General features: G+C 40.1%; 1 protein-coding gene across 9 annotated transcripts in view; it reads right to left on the minus strand.

The window, feature by feature from the left end:
- LOC109997158 (discs large homolog 1-like protein) overlaps positions 1–18,564 on the minus strand; it is a 117,079-nt gene that overhangs the window by 50,457 nt on the left and 48,058 nt on the right. The gene's annotated exons all lie outside the window — the stretch shown is intronic.

An 18,564-nucleotide genomic window follows, 5' to 3' on the forward strand; every position in this document is an offset into this window, starting at 1 on the left:
GCCAAATGGACAGTCCAACCAGACATCACTACACGGCATCAATAAGCAACAGAGCAGCAATACAACTATCCCTTTACACTAATCTCTACCTCCCTCATTGTCCTTTTTCCACTCTCTCTCTATCTCTCTCTCTCTCTCTCTCTCCACCACATGTCCAACTGTCTGTCAGTCAAGCTGACAGGATGCTTGATCCCACATGGGAATAGAAAGAGAGAGAGAGAGAAGGGATCAGAGGGATTATAGGTATGGGGGGGGGGGAGGGGGGAGGAGTCAGATCTGTCCCCTTTGACAACAGCAGTGAGGAGGAGCACAGTGAGCAGACAGATGCACACAAACTCACGGACATGAGTTATAAAGAAGACAGATTAACAGTGGGAGAAAGGACTCATGGGTGGAGGGTCTTAGAGTACAGCTTGTGGATGTGGAGGGAACATGTAAGGGGGTTTTGCTGACAGCTGTTGGGAGCTGAGTGTGTTTTTGTAAATGTGAAAGAAGGGCAGGAAAAGGAGTTCAACTGGAGGGTTAACACATTCACTGTTAAGTTTTCCTAGTTTGTTCATTGGATGATCCAATCGTATACTTTCCTTTTCTTTCATTATTATAACGTTTAAACATTTTTTTTATGCCTGTATTACAGAGATAGGACAGTGGATAGAGTCAGAAATCAGGTCAGATTCAAACCCGGGCTGTCTGCTTTTTGAGGACTGGAGCCTCTGCCACTGGTGCCCCATCATTTACTTCTTATGCAAAATATTGCTTCTAACTTCATGTAAAAATGTAGGGGCGCTGGTAGCCTAGTGGCAAGTGTAAAGTGCTCTAAGCTGGTGACCCGGGTTCGAATCCGACCTGTGGCTCCTTTCCTGCGCATCATTCCCAACTCTCTATCATTCATGTTGTATTCAATCTTTTCTTAATTAATACTAGTAATGCTAAGTTAAATCCTGGTTGTATATATTCCCATTCTTAGTTTTGATATTTTTAGTGCTTATTTACTTTGTATTTAATATTATATTGTGTTTTTTGCGAATATTGTGTGTTTGGACAACCTGCTGCTGTAACGCCACAATTTCCCAGTTTGGGATCAATAAAGTATTTCTATTCTATTCTATATTCTCTCTCTCCCTGATTTCTGACTCTATCCACTGTCATGTCTCTAAATAAATACATAAAAAGCCCCAAAATAAAACTTTATTTGATGAGGCTTAATTCTGTTTGTCTGTGTTTTGTAAGGCAGTTCATCTTATTACATGTTCAAGAGTAAAGCAAACAATTCTCCAAACCTAAAGTAAATACTGAGTCAATATAGAGAACAGTCAGATGGGTTTGGAAGCAAACAAAACTGACTCTACAAGACAAGTTGCATTTACAACTTTGATTTGTAAACCATTTTACCCTTTTGTTACCTAGCTAAAGGTATCTTCTTTAGTTTTTACTTTCTAAACAGGTGAAGAATATTTAATTAGTTAACTTAAGAGTCTTTTTGTTTTCATTATAATCCACATACACGCTAAAAAGCTCAACTCTAGTGCTAATGTAAGCTAAAATACATTTAAACTGACATCCTTCCTACAGCTAGCTTAACTGTCACTTGCCTGAACTCTATCCGATTCTCAGGATTTTAACAACAGCACTGTACACAGTACACAGCTTCTGTGTGTGTGTGTGTGTGTGTGTGTGTGTGTGTGTGTGTGTGTGTCATTGTCCATGTGTGTGTGTGTGTGTGTGTGTGTGTGTGTGTGTGTGTGTGTGTGTGTGTGTGTGTGTCATTCACAGAGGGACAAATCCAGTGTGCTAGTCAGCTGGTGATTCCATCAACACGCCATGTCAAACTGTACGCTTATGTAACGTCAATATGTGTTTGTGGATGTGTGTGTGTGTGTGTGTGTGTGTGTGTTACATGAAAAAGGCCAAAAGAACAAACGTGCAAATATAAACAAACAAGCCTCTTACACACAAATACACGTACACACAACATCCATACCCAGACGTGTGTTTTCGTTGCTGTATTCAAGTGATTGCTAGTCGTTACATAATTGCTGCTACAGCAGCTTTGTTACCATGGCATTATGTCCTGGTTCAGTCATGTACAGCACAGCTTAGAAAGAGATCCAGACTATCTTTGGTTTGTCTCATCAAACAAAGAGACAGAAAACGGCTTTCATCATATTTTTCATTTCTCTTTGCAGGATTAAGATATTCTTGAGAGAGAGAGAGAGAGTGAGAGATAGAGAGTGTGTTTTCATCAGCAGGTTGTCAGTCACAACACTTAAGTAAGCAGACTAATAATGAATAGATAAACAGAAATCAAGAACCCCTAGATAATGCTGAGAATCAGTATGAGATGCAGCAGGTTTTTTAAGTTTGAAGTCAACATAAAGCACAGAGCAGCTGTTTTGACCGTCCAACTAATAGAAAATCAGGTGCCCTATTACCATGTCATATAACTTGTAAACACCTTTGTCTCCTCCAGGCTGGCCTACTGCAACACACTCCTCATCTGGATCTCTAGCAAGAGCCTCCAGAAGCTCTAATATGTGCAAAACAGTGCTGTCAGGATTATGATGAGGCTGCCAAAATATCCCCATATCACACCTATCCTCCAGCCTTCACTGGCCTTCAATGCACCACATCAGTTACAAAATCTTCCTGATCACTGCATCACTGGACATGGCCCTTTAATATGCTGATTTTTAATACTGAACTTTATGACTGCTTCCCCCTCACCAAGTAGTTTTAAGTAGAAATCTTTTCAACAGGAGACCAATTCACATGGTTAACAACTTGTTTGAAAACCAACACTAAAAATGTCCTTGGGTAAGGAAAATAAGTAGCAACAACAGGTTGCATATTTGCATGAAAATAATAACATGAAGAGAAAGAAGCAACTTAAATCCAAAATTAGGCAGATGATTAGTTTTGCAAAAATACATTTGTAATGCTAGTATACCTGATTTACATCTTTGTCTCTCCTAAAAACTATTTTAAAAGTAACCTCAAGTATAATAAATAAAAGCCAGCCCTGAGGGATGACGACAAACATTCATTTCCACAATAACTCTACTTCTAATATCACTTTCCCCTCTGTCTTCCTAATGTGCAAATACTACTCCATTTGACTAATGAGTTAATAAGATGGAGCATGACTCTAATCGAATCAGGACAGCCATGTTAATCAGGCTAATCAGACTATACATGCTAACTCTGATCACTGAGCCTGAAGCACATGTACAGCGCAATTACTACCAAAAGCCAATAAACCACAGCTGGCATGCTGAAGATGTTTATTTGCTTTTTAAATATTTATGTTTTATTAATAATATACATGGGAAGTTGAAACAGACTGTTTGTAACCATTTATCCATTTTTGCATGGCTATTATAAACCGTATCATACAGCTTGATGTTAAACCAACAGCAGGCCTTTTCTGGTTCTCCTCTTGTGAAAAGAACGAGGCATTTGGTAATATAAGTGCACACATTGAAGACTGCATACAGATGTGGACCTAGGCTCCTGTTATAACAAAGAAGTGAGAAAGTTTACCGACTTCTAACTACTTCAGGGCTAGTTTCAAGTCTGCTTCAATACATTAGGAGGTTTATTTAGAGAATTATGGTCACATTTAGTGTAATATAGACTAGAAAGCAGTGTATGCTTTGGGTGTTAATACCTTGTGATTGACTTGCCAATCAGAAGAGGCCTGAGTACTGCTATCAAACACCATATTTGGTCACAATATTTTTTTGGACAGCCAAAAATAATGTAAGAATGTGTTATAATCTAATTTACAGCTTAAGGTTTGTATGCAAAACATCTTCAAATCATTGAAGTTTAGTGAACTATCAGCACCTTTGTCCTGTAACAGTACATCAGAGGTGGAATTGAATCATTTTTCAAATGCAACACATGCACTTTTCCTCTAAAATAGTGACCTACAATTATCTGTGGTATGGAATCATCCACATAAATGTTCCAATGAAACTTACCTGAACATGGGCCTGTATTGGTACAAAATGGTGTAGGAAGGGGGATTCCATTGAGCGACCTGTCCAGATATGTGTGTCATGTGGCCATGGTTTGTTCCCAGCCTTGCCCTTGGCTTTGCTCTTCGTGGGACTCTTTTTGACACTGTTCTGCAGGTTGGGAAACTTCCCTCTGGAGCCCCTGTTGGCCAGGTTAGTTGGAAGTGTGCTCCACCCATATCCACCAAGTGCTGCACATAAGGGGAGCTGCGGGGAGTGAAACGGATGTATAGACAGCGACTGGGAGGCGTGAGGAAGAGGAGGAGGGCAGTGTTGGTGATGGTACTGTTCGAACAACGAGTGATGGCTTGGCGAATGGAACTGCATCTGCTGTTGTGTTTGTTGGTGGTAGAGTTGATGTGTCGATTGCGATGACAGCAGGTGACTTGGCGAGGCTGGTGGATGGCACTGTTGATGGTTTTGACAAATGTGCTGCAGCTGGTGGTGGCTTGGAGATAGATGAAGCTGGTGGTGGCTTGGAGATAGATGAAGCTGGTGGTGGCTTGGGGAGTGCAGCATGCGATTTGGTGATGGTGGGCCCAGCTGAAAAGTTGGCGACGGTGGAGCTAGCTGACAAGTTGGAGACGGCGGTGCAATATGATAGTAGCTCGGAGAAGGTGAGGGAAGCAGTTGTTTTGGGGAACGGCAGCCGTGATTTGGTGAATGATGATTCGGTGAATGCAGTGGTGAATGTTGCAGCTGGAGATTTGGCTTCTGGATTTGCAATAAATTCTGGTTGTGTTTTGAATGAGAGTGGCCCTTCCCTGATTTGGCCTTGCCTTTGCCTGATTTGCTCTTAATGGAGCCACTGCTGGGCTTCTTCGGGCTACAGCAGAACTCATGGCTGTGAAAATAAGTGGTCATAACTAAAGAGATAAAAGTCCCAACAGAGATCCACCGAATCTTTCAACGTCACTCTCACCTGATCATCGTACTCTTCACAGAATAATGACAAAAGGGAGTAGCTCCTCAAAATGACTTGTGCCCGAACAATGTAGGTCACGCCTCTCCAGAACAACCTCCCCTCGTTTGCAGCCGAAGCAAAGTTGGTAATCCTGCCCTTTCCCTTTCCCTTCTTTATATCAGTGTGTCTCACTGTGTTAAGATAATATCAGAAAATGTAAACACGATCCCTGTTTTGTAGTTACACAATTCTTTCCACAGTAGATTAGAGCATCAGATAGTCCTGAAAAGCAAAGCATCCTTCTTTACTGAGACATTAAAAAAAACTCTTCTTCTCAGCTTTCTGCCGTTAAGGGTATATTGACCGTTGTATCGTCCCTCGGGGCTACAGGGTCACTAGTAAGACAAAAGGTGCAGTGTCAAACAGGGCAAGAATGACTTAGGCAAGTTGAGTTGGCTTCAGTTGTGCTTCATCTCAGGATGTTTCTGTAGAGGACGCGAGTCACTTTGTATGCTCCAGTCGAAGATTCATCTTTCTTATCCTGGCTCCACTTCAGTTGTTGGTCAATCAGAGTAGCTTGTTTTTCCAACCAATGAGATTGCAAACTCTGGCTTTGTATCCGACATGCTGGTAGATGATGGAGCTCAATTCATATATTCCAAATGAAGTATTGAGACAGAAAGCTGTAGATCACTTAGATGAGATTCCTATTTTGAATTCCTTTTGTTTTTTGAAGCCAGATTTCTCCATTAAGAATTAAGGTCCAATTATCTCCGTCTTCCTTTCTCTGCGTTGTCTTGTTTTGTCTCTCTCTTGTTATGCTTTGATGTGGGTCCACATCTTTAAGCACAATTCTCTTTCTCAGACTCCCTCATCTTTTTAAGCTGCCTCCCTCTCTCAGTGACTATCCCTTTCTCTCTCTTCAACTCGCCCCCCTCTCTCTCTCTCTCTCTTTCCTGGAGTAGCCAATTAGGGTCTTCCCTGGACTCCTGCACATGACAGCAGCCAGGCATGACTAATCAATATGCAACCAGGGACAGTGATACAGCGCTCAGTGCTCAGCCAGTGTGTATGTGTGCACAATAAATGGAGAGCTGTGATTGGTGGAGGGCAGCCCCTTCCATCAACCTTTGTCTTGTTTCTTTTAAGCATCACATGCCAGGCCGGGTCAGCTGGAATACAGTCTATGAAATGCCTCCTGTGTGTTTGTGTGTGTGGCTTCATGCACTGGCCTACTTCCTTGTGAGTGTGTCTCAATGTTTGTGTGCTAAATCTGTGTTGAGGACAACGTCACAACGCACACACTCAAACACACATAAAGTCCAAGACTCCAGGTGTAGTGTTGGTCACATGATGATTAGGTACAAAACAGAGTCAGTTCAGTCAAGTCTGTTCAGTAGCAGATGTTTGACGCAGTAAACATTGACCTGACAGTAAACAATTCGAATGTCTCTTCTTCTTTCAGTCACAAATTGTACAACTCGTTGCAACGGAAACTCAATACTCTGTCAGTACCGACCAAACATTAACTTGTGCCTTTGTTAAAAAATAATTGAGAAGTAAATAAATTCAGCATAATAATTTGGTCCGGACCAATCATGCAATTTTCCAGTAGCGCTGCCCTGAGTTACCCAGACTCGTGTGTGTGGAGGCAGCAATACAGTACGACAGCAGCATCAGAAAAGCAAAGTCAAATTCCCCCTGGGCGATATTGAGGTGTATCATGGCGTGTGATGTCATGTGGTGTTGTATCATACCGTATCCATCATGCAATTATAACAGGGCTGGTGGTTTGATCCCCTGCAACCCCTGATCCCATGTCAACATGTCCTTGAACAAAATTCTAAATTGGAGATTGCTTGCAAAGGCAATGAAAGCTGCTTGGTTGCATTTCTGCCACCTTTTCATACGATATGTTATGATATGTCGAACATATGACATAAGAACATATGACGACAAACATTCATTTCCACAATAACTCTACTTCTAATATCACTTTCCCCTCTGTCTTCCTAATGTGCAAATACTACTTCATTTGACTAATGAGTTAATAAGATGGAGCATGACTCTAATCGAATCAGGACAGCCATGTTAATCAGGCTAATCAGACTATACATGCTAACTCTGACCATATATTATGTTCTTATCAGGCAGAAAAGGCTGTAACATTTTAGTTAATTTATCTTTTAGCTACTAAAAGCATTGAGCAGCTTATAGGCTGAAATAACATTTATTTTCTATTCTTTTAGAAAAACTAAAGAAATGTGAACATAATTGCACTGCATTGTATTTTCTGTACTGGCATTGGAACTGTGAAACACTAAAGCAACCAAGAGTATTTGTTCTGTGATATTAATGTTACACTATTGTCAAGTAAGGTCAAAAGAATTCCTGCAACACATAATGCTCCTTCCATGGGTCAAGCGGTCTTCTAATATTAAAGATAGTAAACCGGTATCAATACCAGCACCTGAATTATTCTGCCACGACATGGATTTTACCATAGTTACCTGTTTAAATACACACATTCAGATAAACACACAAGGAAAACCACCGATTGCAGAACTTCCCAGCCACAGTGAGGGGTTAATATTAGGAGCCTTAAACAGTGATTTGTGACAGACAACGTCTCAGATTGAGTCCTGGTCTTCTGCATATTTTGCTCTGACACTCAGCAGAGCCAGTGGCCTAACACGCTCACTGATCAAAGGGCTTCATCCCCTCCTCATGTCAGAGCTGGTGTCAGTGTATACGATGACAGTGAATTGTAGCACAGCAATCAAGTAAACCTGAATTCTGAAGTCCAACATGATTTAATAAGAGTTGACTTGTATTCAAAAGAGCAGCTGTAAATATTGTAACGCCCACAAGTATTATTAATAAATCTCTGCGAATTGAAGCTCCGCTAAAGCTCAGTTAATTTTGGCATTTTATTTCTGAGAATTCCTTCACAGTAAAGGTCCCATGATGGAACGCTTTTAGTATGAAAAAGCCACACCAACATATGTGGTGTTTTCAGCAGCAGCTTTACAAAAGTGCAGGACAGAAACAAAGTTTAAAACTACACAGAACAGATTACAAACACACTGAGAACTGAACACAGTGAACTTAAAAATAAAAATAACTTTTTCTGGACTCGTACACAGAAATAAGTTGAGAATGGCATCGTTTTTGGGGGAGAAGGGAGGTCGTAGTGCGTGAATATGTGTTCATGTGTGTGATCCCTTTGAAAACGTGAAAGCCAAATGTTACCACAAAAAGCAAAAAGACATAACTTGATATGATTCTCAGGTCATATCTCTATCTCCACTAGCATTTATACAGCCAAAACAGAGAGGACTCAAAGCCTCAATTTATGTCTACATTGATGTGTAGAATGAGTAGAAAATTGCAATCTTTATCTTTGATAATAATTTAATCATAGCTTCTGGCTCCTTGCATCTGGCCTTTTAGAAATAACAGGAGCTGCCACTGGTTTGTACAAAGAGCTGGACAGACAAACACACAGGTCCAAATATCTCTATAATGTCAGCTGATATATGCCACCACTCTCCCCAAAGCAGCCTGATAAGAGATGGAGAGAGGCAGATAGACAGACAGTCAGACGAGGCACATTAAAAAGCAGCACCCATGTGGAGAGCACAAAGAGATGAAGAGAGGGTGAGGGTGGTGGCGAGAGAGGCTGTTATTGCGTTTCTGTCAGTGTTCCCTTTGCAAAGTGCTGCTAGCGCTGCAGGCTAAGCGCTCAGTCAGGGGAGGATGAGCAAGGAGAATAGACTGTAAGCATCACAGTGTTAGATGAAGCCTGCACTAATACAGCGCTGGAGGCTGGGGGAGGGAGGGGGTGGGGTTTTTGGAGAGGAAGACAAGAGATAAAGTAAAGATAGAGGATGGGAGGGGTGTGTAGGATGACTAAATGGTTAGGCCTAGGGTTCTAGCTTTAGTTTTGATGGTTTAATAAAATACATTTTTTGTATGGAAAATATCCCTTTAATATTCTAGTACCGTGTGCAATTACTATATCGAGTCGAACGAAACACAGACCCGACTCATTGCCCTGAGATATTGTTATTCAGGAAACATCTGAGTCAGCATGCCCACACCATGTCAAACTCTGCTAGTTTTCCACCCACACTCCCTTTTGACACGGCCCTGAGAAGAATTATTAAGCATCGCATTAAGAAACACATCAAATTAGTCTGTCAAGCATCACATCATCAATTCTGTGAAATGGTTTGCTTAATTGAATCCTCGCTTTTTTGTTCTGGGTCAGACTGACCTGATGATGACGTTTAGAAATCCAGGAAAAACTTCAAGCTCATTTGTGATGCGTCAAACCTTTAATTAGTGAAATGGATCGTAAATGGTCTATAGAGTCAAAGAACACACATTCATCTCTGCAGGTCAGTCTGAATTCCTGATTAAAAAGCGAACTTTATCAAGTCTGAAAGTCTTCTACTATTACATTCAACCATGTTCTAACAGAAATTGCACCTTTAGTCCAGTTCCTAAAAGGAAATGATCTCTGAACTTCTTTGCATTTTAACTCAAAAACGGAATCCCTGCTATGCTGATCAATGAGGATTGAGTGCTCAATGGGGAAAGCAGACGTGTCATTAATAGCATCTTGGCCTGAGGCTCCAGGGATTTGGAAAAAGGTTTAGGATAAAACATTCAAGATAAATCCCTTTACAGTTTTTGTAAAACTCCTATGTACAGCAAGAAAATAAAGCAATACTGTCTGTCACCAGCAGGGGGGCTCAGACTCCACAGCACTGATGGGAGACTGAAGCAGACAGACACAAAGATTCTTCTCTATTGTAATGCTACTTCATCATTACTGAAATATTAGTTTCTGCTGTCTGATATTATCAACAGTGATTGACAACACATATGAAATCACACAACAAAACTGCAGCACTTCTCCTTTGTCAGGAATCTCGCAGACAAAAAAACAATCACACACAGACACAGGGGTGGAGAGAGGTTATAAATAGTTAGATCTTATACACACAATTAGGCCTCGAATTATACACAATTGCATACAAGAATTGTAATTCTATTTAACACATTTCAAAGCTACTGTTGTTGTTGTTGGTGGTGGTTAGGTAATTTTTAAGTTTCATCTTACTATATCTTTACTTATTTAAAGACTGATAGCAACTCATTTACAGCTATTCATATGTTAACATCCCCTCTAGCATGATGTCATCACATGAAGACTGATGATGTGATTACTGGATTAACTGGACATTACTTTAAATAATGTGTACACAAATTCAAATTTGTAAAAACAATAATGAAATGACAGCAAGTGACTGACTGTCAATAGTAAGTAAAACACTAGCTTTTATGAAACTGGCTGATCTGAGTCCTTACTTAATATAACACTTAATGAGTAATCAATAGACACAGATGATCGATTATCCAAAGGTAAAGATTACTATTTAGACCAGCGTGGGAAACAATAAGCAATAAGTGGTAGGTGTTGATTTGTCAGTTCTCTTGACTGAAAACATTTTCACCAGTGTCCACAATCTTGTTTTATCGCTGTTTGCACATGTGGACTGAAAGTTGACAATGCGACTTCGTCTGAAAAGGGTATACAGTATGCCTTTGTTGAAGTTAAAGTTAAAGGGAGTGCCTTTAACTTGGAGTTTAGAAGCCAGCAGAAGAAAATAATGGTTACAGGAAGAATAAGGATTGTCTGTAAGAAATTGTTCTTCTCAGTTAAAATTGTTAGCTCCATAAACAATTTTATGATCTGAATTGCTATTTTCTAGTATGTAATACAGCATGATCATCTTGTAAATAACCGAGCACTTCACAAGAAACGATAAAGCAGGGTATGCTTTAAGGCATGACAGATTGCAACCCCAATGACTTCTCAATCAGGAAACAGATTTAGCAATTTGATACTCCAACTCATCCAATTACTCACGTCTGGCATCAAAAATCAAAATGAAGACAGCAGCAAAACTGGGTGCAATGGGTGACAAGTCCAGCTCTTAGTACAGTTTGTGGTAATCAATGAAGCTGTGACTTCTTTGGTATGATTAGTGCAATCCTATCAAGGGTGTTTCAGGCTTAAAAACTTTTCCCTTAAATATTGATATTCATAAAAGATTTGAGTCAGCACATTAAGTCATACTCTGCTTTAATTTCCTAACCCATTACCATTTGACACCGATCTGTGAGGAATAATTCAGAAACACATTAAAAAACACATCACATGAGTCTGTCAAGCATCACTTCATTAATTCTGGGAAATGGTTTGCTTAAATCAATCCGCAATTTATCTTCTGGGTCAGACTGACCCATCAGACTGATGGAGTTTAAAAACCTGCTCACTTCAGAGATTTGGCTACCCGGAGGTTCTTCAGACTATGTGTGAACGCAAACAGCCGCATTTTTTGCGCGGACTTTACCCGGAGACCCGGTCAGACCTCTAGTATTTTTTCCGCAGAAAGAGTGAGCTGACGTCTGAACGTGGCAGCATATACTCCGGAGATTTCAATTTGAGCCAATAGAAAGAGAATGATGTTTATATAGTGACCGGCTAAAGTGTCTGCACGCGACCTCTACGATCTCCGTGCTCTAATTAAACGTCTGCATTCTGTTTTCTGTTGGTCAGTTTGTTGTTCTCCTCTCTTTTCTGGATGTTGTCATTCCATTGGATTACACATAGCATTGATATAAAGGCAAATATTCTCATTATAACGTTGTGTAGCGGACTCTGTTGCTTCAGTTGCTACTTCCGCGTTGTTTATTTACGTCAAGTCTTACCTCAGGAAATCCCCCGCCCCCCCTCCCCTCTGACAGGGAAAGCCCCCCGCTGTGAGGAGCATATGTGAACGGCTAGGTCGGGAGAATCTCCGGAGCGTTCCTCCTGTAATTATCTAGATATTATCTGGAGTGCATGTGTGAAAACGGCTTTATTGAGTCTCTAACATGGATTGTCACCACAACAGTCTGGGAGAATTCGCTGTTGTCATATTTGTTTTCAATTAACACTTAAGGGATGCTCATATTAATATCTTAAAATGCTAACTATGTGCAATCAGTCCAGCAACATGAAGTCAAAAGCTTTCTCTGGGACGTATCAATGGTATGTTCCCAATTACCGCACAGTAGAATGCTCCATAAATGTTGGATTTATGGGAAAATGATTCCAAGTTACTCTCACAGAGCAGAGGAATCCATTTTGCCAAAAAGGGGCGCCTCATTTTTGTCGTAGCAAGTCATGTTTGTGGCACAATAAATTGCAGACCCATGTTTCATTAAAGTTGTGACAACAAGTGGACAAGTATTTGGGATGGATGGACAAGTCCAAAAAAACGTTCAGGCAGACCTCTGAGGTTCATGTCCTGACCAAAAGCAGAGGTTGTCTTATTTCAACTGACATGAGTGATGTCACATAAAGTATGTATCTTCACTTCTGTCGTTGAGTTTCCTTGAATTTCAACCCTTTTTCTCTGAAACTGAACAAGTACATTTGTTGCCTTAACCCTCCCAAACTGCAACCATTTCAAATGAATGTACTTTTTGGTTTTATCAGGAGTTAATGTGGAGCACAGGCTTAAGATAAACAGCAGACCTACATAAGTACAATTTGTTTGCTTGCACGATCACCAAGCTGTAATCCAGTTAAATAAACTGTAAGGTGATCTGATGGTTAGTTGTGAGGTTAACAGAACGTCTTCCCTACATCGACGTCCTCCTCTACCACTGACTGTTAACCTCAGGAATTGATCCTTCTTGTGCTTGTTGTAAAGATTATATCCTCAGGTCAGGACACAGCTTGACAGTAATTGAGGGGCTCAATTAGCAACTACAGGTCTCTCTCGTTTCTCATCTGTCAGTGTCTCAGCCTCTGTCTTTTGCTTTTTTTTTTCTCAAAACCTTACAGTAGCTTGTGCTTTGTTAGCTCAGCTGGCAGAGCCTCAGTCCCACTGTGAAGTCAAAGGATCAGAGTGAAGTAATTTAGCTGTAATGGTATTCTCTGTAAGGGATATGGTTTTAGTCCCTGTGCAAATTAGTTTGCCACTCCGTCTCCTCCTTTCTTTATTGAGGTGTCTTCTGCCAGCCTCTGGATCTCTTCCTCCATGACTTAATTACAAACTCGGATTTCAGAATCTTCAGTTGCCGCCCTCTGCTTATCGCTGGCGGAGATCAAGGAGCTGCACCACAAGTTATGGAAAACTATGCAGACTAACTGTCAACTCTGTAGGTCTTCATTAAACTTCATTAGAGAGAGGTGCTCATTTATTCCTCCTCTGGTTCTCTAACTTATTATATTAAAACAATATGTTGCCCACAAGGTACAAACACAAAAGAAGAATCACACTAATGAGAATGACAAATATGCTGCAACCAGATATTATTTCTTTGTATATTCTGGAGCAGTTGTTGTGAATTAAAAATAAATCCAGAAATTAAATTGAACAATGTAAGCCTATACTGACTTATCTAAATAACTCCAAAAGCAAACATATTAAGCTGACTGAGATATATAGAAGAGCAGCAAAAAGGCACATTCAGGAATTTGGATGCAGTCTTTATCTTTAAATCATCTAGTTCTGTTGCACGAGTGATGGGAGACTTATAATTGATGGATTGTTTCAGCTCTAAATGACTTAACTGCAAATATTCAGATCTGTCCCACAACAGGTCTAAACTCCTTAGTCGCCAACTCATGGAGAGTCAAGTTACTGTTCCTGCTTCACCAAATGTGTATTTAAGCCAAAGCTCCGAGAGAAATATATATCAACATCTTATTATTCAAACTTCAACCAAACATGCAGTACACATACTTATATTCAAATAAAAGATCTGACACTGAAATATATTTTCTCAGGGTGCAGGTTGAGCTTTTCCGGTGGCGCTCAAGGTTCAATCCTCCTTTAATCACTGAAGGAATTCATTTGTATTACAGGATGCTATAAAATTGCATTCAACTTTCCTCATGACACATAGTTACTAGCCTTTGTGAAGGATCAGCAGCTATAGGACAAGAGGGATAGCATCTCTTAGGTTAGTTGGTTTTCTCTAACAGTAGCTTTTCCAATTAAAATGTTGTATAAAACAACAAATTGTTTTATACAAAAGCAGCCTGTCTTTTAGTTAAACCACTCCCTGTGTGACTCCACGACACAGCTCGTAATATTACTCTGACTGATTTTATGACATAGAAATATTTTTTATTTATTTTCCATCCAGTTTCCATGTTGTAGCACTGAAAAGGTCAAGCCTTCAGTGGTGTCAAATGTTCCCGTTCCCATTACTGAAGGACTGATGGAGCTGTCATTGTGTTGCGTTCAGCCTCATTAGCTAGTGGTTATATTAAGCGATTGCTCGTGGTCAGCTAATCTGCGTTGATTATATCGGCAGAGACAGAGAACAGGCTGCAAGTAGGAGACTCATGAGAGAAAGTGTGTCTGTGTGGAGACGTCTGTGTGTGTGTGTGTGTGTGTGTGTGTGTGTGTGTGTGTGTGTGTGCGTCTGCCTGAGTGTGTGTGGGAGAGAGCCGATATGCAAGCTTCATCCCACACACAGAAGGTGATGCAACACCTCCCAGACACACACACACTCATGCAGCCCAAATCTAATACACTACTCACTGCTCCAATACGATGTGTGTGTGTGTGTGTGTGTGTGTCTTTGTGTGTGTGTCTTTGTGTGTGTGTGTTCGCCACTGAGTGAGTATATTAAGATTTTAAGTTCACACACTCATCTACTTATTTTCTTTTCCCTAACTCTATCTCACACACACACACACACACACACACACACACTCACACATCAACATGCCACACTCTGCTTGGTGATCAGCATAGCAGCATCACCATGACAACAGCTGATGCCGCCCGCAGCATTGGCCCACACTCAGAGGAGTTCTTTTGTTGGGTGATCTTGGTTGAGGTTGTAAACATTTGAACAAGCCCCTCCCACTGATGACATCACCTCCAAACTGTAAGGATTTATTGTACTTGAACAAAAAATTGGAGAATGATTGTTGATAATTTAAAAGCAAAGAAAAATACAACATTAATGATGCACTTTTAAACAGCCGAACAGACCACTACAGGATCAAGTACGTCTCTTAAGGGGGTCTCTGAGGGTTAGAACAAGTTTGAACATGTTTTAACGTGTCACTGGTTTGAGTAGGCAAGCTGCTTCAGCATTTATTCCTATTTGATTGCAGTAATAATTAAGAATTCTTTGCAGGTTTGTGATGTGAAAAAAGATGACACAAAATTACTCGTTATTTGCCCGTGTGTTACCTCTCTTATTAGTCTGCTTTGGTTCTCATGACTTTTTTTATGCTTTAGAGAGAAGTTCCTGTTTTTTGTTCCTTTAACCAAAATGTATAAAATGTATGTAGAGCTTTTTAAAATGCTCCCTCCCTCCCTTCCACTGAACTGCTATGGTGATGATGTATAGTTAGTTTGTGAGACTGTGGGAGGTCTAAATTCGCAGTTATAGTGTGAAGTTTCCCAATAATACCACTCTGACTTTGGTTTATTACACACTGCCCACTCACTAACAGATGATCTATAGAGATAGTGTGGCAGAAGCTGTGAACTGTTTGTGCCTAAAAACTATATTAAACATAAGAGAAAATGTCACAACATTGTCACTCTGAAAGGTTGAAAGTCCTGAAATCTGGACTGTTTCTATTAGATTGTCTTCTAAATTAAACATGTTTTTGTTTTTTACTGTTCATTGCGTGCATATTTGGCATGCCATGCACCATATGAAGCAAATATGCAATGTGTTAATACTATTCAATATAGCAGAACTGATATGAAGTGTGATGAACAAAAAAAAGAGTGCAATGTGCATATAAGCTATATCTCACTTTTTTTGTCCATTATCTACTCTTCATGTTTAAAAAAAATCAGGTTGTTGTTTTGTGCAGCAAAACAAAACCCATGAGTCCATACAACGGGTCAAATCTGGCAGAAAGAGAAGTATTCTTTGTTTCATGTAAAATGATTTCCCTCATTTACATGAACAAATTCAGACCTTTGTGATTTATTAATTGTATATTATTGCTCATGTTGTGATAACAATGAGAGATTAAACGCACAGCCCCATATCTTTGATATTCAACTCATTTAAGTCCATGATACAAAATAGAAGTTAGTCTTTTCTTGCTATTTTCAGTCTTTTCACGGGAAAACACTTTTTCCTGAAATATAATTCTTAGAAAAAACAGCATTACAATGTGCACAAGGGGCTTGGAATATACTTTAAAGCCCTATGCCTTCAATAAAAAAAAAATCTTTAAAGGCTGCACAATATGTGTGAAAGTGACTGAATATTGAGATTGTCACATCTGTAATATGATACATGAGTGGTGGGCGTGATTTTTTTAAAATACAAAATATTTATCATCACAAAATCATCATGATGTGTCATTTTATGTACCAAACAAACACGTGTTCCCACATATGGAGAAAAAGATTTACATGGCAGGACATCTCTTCAGCATTTCATTCCTTCAATCTTGTGCAGTGCTGTCATACATTTAGACTGAATCGTGCAACTTTAGCATCTGCAATTTGGGAATTGCAGTTGGCCAAAAATGGTATATTATTCCACCATAAAGCGTGCACTTGCAGCCAAATATGACAATACCCCTGAATTGAACCTTTACGGATGATTTCACCACTACAACAGATCTAAAGACACACGGCCAAGAAAAACCTACACATGCACAGCGGTATCCCATGAGGCACAGGGAGAGTGGAAAGTTTCCTTGGGCAGCAGAAGGATAATGAGCCACTCTATGCAGGAGCGCGGTGTGTGTATTGTTGAACTCTATGTTGTGCAGGAGCACTTTGCAGTTGCTCCCACACATTTTCCATTTTAAAATGACCTAATATATAGAAATGACATTTCCATACCTCGTTTTAGCTCAAATTGCAGATTTTGTTACTCTCGGTTTTTACACTTTTTTTTTTACCAGTGAAGCTAAAATCTAAATGCAGCTGTGAAAATCCTCCCCATGCATTCTATATCATGAAAACTACTTTCAACACTCCTGCTAACCTTTCTGCTGCATGATTGCTAACACAGTGACAAAAAGTGAGGTTGTAAACTTAAAGAAAAACCAGTGACACTTACTTACCCCCACTGGGCTGATTAAAAAAAGTTAAAAACTCAACCTAATTAGTCAGATAGCTTTGATATGTTCTTTTAATGTTGATGGTTTTATTATTTAACTGATATAATGTGCAGGATATGGTCTCATTGCCCACTTGAAGCTAATAGGCAGGTTTTAGGTTTCTCTTCCAGTCCTAATCAATCACTAATTCTCTGACTCATTAATCTTTCTCCATACAGAATACCTCAATTTCCTGTGACCACTAAACACCTCTTTAAGGCTTTTAGAGCTCTTTCTAAAGGACCAGGATGACTTTCATACCTCTGCTCTACCACTCATCAATTATACAGAGAGACAGGAAGGGGGGCGAGGTGGGGGGTGGGGGGGAGCGGGCTTCTGTTTGTGTTGACAACAAAAACAATGGAATGAGCACAAATACAATGGAAAAGAGTTGGGCGAAGCGGGAAGGCTTTTGAACACAGGTGAAGATATTGTACAGTATGAGATATTAAACTTGTAAAAAAAATAAGATATGACACTTTGCCAAGCAGCTCCTGAGGCAACAGCAATTCTGCATTCAACTCAGCAGGGAGAAGGCAGAAGATCGTTTTTTCTCTTTTCTGGTCTCTAATGGGAGAAAAATCAAACTGAAGACAAGCTAACGTCAACACTGGAGCCACTGAGGCAGACATATTGCTGATGGGCTAATAGCTCAAGGCATCAATACTGCTATTTGACAGAAAAGGGAAGAGATTTAGTATTGAACGCATTCCAGAGAAGATAAAACATGTCTGAGCTCTAACATATACCAGGCCTCTACATCTTACATTTTCATTCCACACTGATTCGGCTTTTTTTTTAAACTGAGTTTTATACAGCATAGAAATGTTATGTGCATTTTGCTTCATAACTAAAATGTAACAGCTATGACCCCAGCATGTAGTGACACATACCAATCAACTATTCCTTCAACCAATACAACTACATCTGTTGTTTGTTTGTATCCTCTTGTACGATCCTGGAGCGTATATCTAAATTAACACACCTACCAATTGTAGGCAACATGTCCTCCTCCCAGCACATTGCTACCAGACAAACACTTTGTTCAATACAGCCATGGCCTGATGGTCATGACAGGTGTGCCTGACCTGTCCTGCATGTTTATTTGCAGCACGTGTGCAGCAGCAGGGTTAACTTCAGTGAATCCCTGTACGATGCCATCCTCTTTATGTTTCTTTGTCAGTATTTTCTGTCGTTTCTACTGAGTATATGTCAAACTACACGCAGCATTGATAAAAAGGCAAAAACTTAATCATAGTTTCAGACTATGTTGTCCCTTTTTAATGGCTTGCCTCCGTCCTGAGACGCTCTCCTTCCTGCCCTGGAAATATGTGTACAAGCAACTCAGAGGGATTTCAGGGGCATGCCGTCTGACGCTTTCTATAAAGGTCATGTATGAACACGTACATTGTCACTGACTCTAAGAGGGGTCTCCACTCTATGAATGTAAATAAGGCTCCTAACAGTTG

This window comes from Labrus bergylta, chromosome 6 (assembly GCF_963930695.1).
Source record: "Labrus bergylta chromosome 6, fLabBer1.1, whole genome shotgun sequence".
NCBI lineage: Eukaryota > Metazoa > Chordata > Actinopteri > Labriformes > Labridae > Labrus > Labrus bergylta.